The 3,685-nt window shown below is 57.0% G+C and overlaps 1 non-coding gene across 1 annotated transcript; it reads right to left on the bottom strand.

Moving 5' to 3' along the window:
- Positions 1 to 1,089: 1,089 nt before the first annotated feature.
- LOC142795888 (small subunit ribosomal RNA) lies at positions 1,090 to 2,904 on the bottom strand. Its single transcript, XR_012893384.1, has one exon. It is a non-coding gene; the product is annotated as a small subunit ribosomal RNA (ribosomal RNA).
- Between the last annotated feature and the right edge of the window lie 781 nt (positions 2,905 to 3,685).

Here is a 3,685-nt window from a genome sequence, read left to right as displayed (position 1 = left end):
CACTTCCCACGTCCACCGAAGTCGGTGCCAAGGACCACTTTCGGCGCCGGAGCCGCGTACGAGCCTACTCGAGGCGGAAGAACGAAGCCAGCAAGGGCCTGGCCGCAAGTGCGTTCAATTGTCGGGACGTCCAAGTCCCTCGTTCTTCCGTGCTTCCTCTTTCGGCAAGTCGTTGCGGCACCTTCCCAAAGCGCGCAGACCCGCTAATCGCGACGAGCGCGACGTGGCCGTGCCGCCTTTCCCTCGGCAGCAAGCAAAACGCCTGGCAACGTCGACGCTCCCCTAACCGCGATCTCGCACCGTGTTTCGTGTGGCGAATTCAAAAGCCGGCCGGCGCTGCTGCAACCATTACGGTCGGTACGCATACGCCGCGGAGGGCGGGACGGTCATCGGAGCGTGCGGTTCCTCCATCGAGTACTGCGCACCTCGGCCGTCGCATCGCCGTGCCATGACCGGCCGCGCGTCAACGCGAACCGGTGCCAGCGAGATCCCTCGCCTGCAAGAACCGACCGGCAGCCTCCGTCACCCGAGGACGCGGAGGCGCTTGCCGCGGACGGCGGGACGGTATGCACTGGTGCACAGCGGACCCGTCACATCGCCAGTTCCTTGACCGACCGCCGACGCTTGTGCCGTTCCTCTCGTACTTGGCAGTCGCCGCGCGATTGTCGGGTCTCGTTCTTGCACGCTCGAACGGTCGGGAGGGCACTCGGCTGGCGTTTCGGGAACGCGCAGCCTCGCCTTCTACCGACGTAACCACGACTCGCCGTTCGCGCTCCGCCGCTCCTGTTTACAGTACTAGGCGGTCCCGCAGCGGTCGGGTCGCGCATTTCGAGCGCTTCGAGCCACGGTGCAGTGGCGGGTCGAAAGCCGACCTATGAGTGCGTTGCGCCGTTTGTACCCGCGTCCGCCACCTGGCCGACCGTCCAAGGTCGCGGTGTTGGCGTCCGCTGGGCGCAACAATTTGTCACGGGGTGCCGCTCCACATTCAGGCAGCCCCGTGGGGAAAAGCCGACCCCGCGTCCAAACGGGGTCAGCGGCAGAAAGTGTCGGGCGCAGACGCAGCTGAGGCGCTCACCCTTCACAATCCGTTAATGATCCTTCCGCAGGTTCACCTACGGAAACCTTGTTACGACTTTTACTTCCTCTAAATGATCAAGTTTGGTCATCTTTCCAACAGACCGGCGCAACCGAAAGGCCGCGCCGGACATCGGTCCGAAGACCTCACTAAATCATTCAATCGGTAGTAGCGACGGGCGGTGTGTACAAAGGGCAGGGACGTAATCAACGCGAGCTTATGACTCGCGCTTACTGGGAATTCCTCGTTCAAGGGGAACAATTGCAAGCCCCTATCCCAATCACGAAAGAAGTTCCACGGGTTACCCAGTCTTTTCAGACAGGGATAAAGACACGCTGCTTCCTTCAGTGTAGCGCGCGTGCGGCCCCGGACATCTAAGGGCATCACAGACCTGTTATTGCTCTGTTTCGTGCGGCTAGGAGCCGCTTGTCCCTCTAAGAAGGTTGTAAGGTGCTGGGAACCCCGCACCTATTTAATAGGCTAGAGTCTCGTTCGTTATCGGAATTAACCAGACAAATCGCTCCACCAACTAAGAACGGCCATGCACCACCATCCACCGAATCAAGAAAGAGCTCTCAATCTGTCAATCCTCCCAGTGTCCGGGCCGGGTAAGTTTTCCCGTGTTGAGTCAAATTAAGCCGCAGGCTCCACTCCTGGTGGTGCCCTTCCGTCAATTCCTTTAAGTTTCAGCTTTGCAACCATACTTCCCCCGGAACCCAAATACTTTGGTTTCCCGGAAGCTGCCCGCCGAGTCATTTGAGTAACTCAGGCGGATCGCTGGTTGGCATCGTTTATGGTCAGAACTAGGGCGGTATCTGATCGCCTTCGAACCTCTGACTTTCGTTCTTGATCAATGAAAACATTCTTGGCAAATGCTTTCGCAGTAGTTCGTCTTGCGACGGTCCAAGAATTTCACCTCTAGCGCCGCAATACGAATGCCCCCGTCCGTCCCTCTTAATCATTACCTCGTATTCCAAAAACCAACAGAACAGAAACGAGGTCTTGTTCTATTATTCCATGCAAGTTTATTCAGGCGACTCGCCTGCGTTGAGCACTCTAATTTTTTCAAAGTAAAAGCACCGGCCATCTCGAGGCACACAATGAAGTGCACCAAGAAAGAACCGGCATGATGTTCAGTCCGAGCCGTCGCATCGGGTAGATGCACTACTCGTCTGGAACTGAGATCCAACTACGAGCTTTTTAACCGCAGCAGCTTTAGTATACGCTATTGGAGCTGGAATTACCGCGGCTGCTGGCACCAGACTTGCCCTCCAATTGATCCTCGTTAAAGGATTTAGAGTGTACTCATTTCAATTACGGGGCCTCAAAAGAGTCCCGTATTGTTATTTTTCGTCACTACCTCCCCGTGCCGGGAGTGGGTAATTTGCGCGCCTGCTGCCTTCCTTGGATGTGGTAGCCGTTTCTCAGGCTCCCTCTCCGGAATCGAACCCTGATTCTCCGTTACCCGTAACAACCATGGTAAGCAAGTAACCTACCATCGAAAGTTGATAAGGCAGACACTTGAAAGAAACGTCGCCGGCTCGTGGCCATGCGATCAGCACAAAGTTATCCAGAGTCACCACACAATACGGGCCGAAACCCGATCGATCTTGGTCTAATAAAAGCACCCGTTACCCAAAGGGCTCCAGGCTCACTGCATGTATTAGCTCTAGAATTGCCACAGTTATCCAAGTAGGAAGAAACGATCTAAGGAACCATAACTGATTTAATGAGCCATTCGCGGTTTCGCCTTATTTCGGCATGTACTTAGACATGCATGGCTTAATCTTTGAGACAAGCATATGATTACTGGCAGGATCAACCAGGTAATCGTTCGACTGCGCGTCCGTCCTCGCCCTCGGCGGGCCGGACGCAGTCTGTGTGCGGCGGAGGCCACCTTCAGGCGCCCCAACACGCTTATTTTGCACTCCGAGATGACGGCGTTCGAGCTCGCTACGGCACAACCTTCCCGAAAGACGAGTGGGAGCCGTGCGGCAAGAAGCACGTTCATGCTCGCTCTTTTTCGTTGCATCGACTCGGTCGCGCCGTGCGGGTTGCCCAAGCCCGCTGCACTGTCGGTGGACCGGCCGGAACTAGCAACGGAGCCGAGACTGCAAAGCCGCCAGACGACGGGTCACGCCCGCGTCTTCGGCGCTTTCGCATCTGAATCGCCCGAGGACGACACGGAACACACCTCGATATCGTGGTAAAACGGCACCGTCCGACAACCAGCCCCTAACGCATCAAGCGGATGAGGCTGCAGACGACTGCCGTGGATTCCCCTGGAGCAGACCCGAGGACACGCTTGACGAGGCCGAAGCCCGCCGCATATCAGACACCCGGTCGCTTTCGCGTACGCCGCTCACGAGAACCCCCACATAATAGCAGCGATAAGTACCCAGACCTCCTTGGGCCCTAATACGAGCGTACTCGAGAAAATTTCACCGCGGGTGTGCCCCGAAACGTGTGGCATGTTGAGCGTGCCACAAGTCTACGTCGCTCTCAAACCCGCCGAGGTCGTAGAATTTGCGACCCTACTCACGAAATTCCCACCGAGGATACGGCCGCAAACGTACCGCACCTTGGGTAGGCCACGAGTTTGTGCAACAC

Source organism: Rhipicephalus microplus, unplaced genomic scaffold, assembly GCF_043290135.1.
Source record: "Rhipicephalus microplus isolate Deutch F79 unplaced genomic scaffold, USDA_Rmic scaffold_933, whole genome shotgun sequence".
Classification (NCBI taxonomy): Eukaryota; Metazoa; Arthropoda; class Arachnida; order Ixodida; family Ixodidae; genus Rhipicephalus; species Rhipicephalus microplus.
Note: the sequence above shows the minus strand (reverse complement) of the source record. Positions and strands in the feature narration are given on the sequence as shown.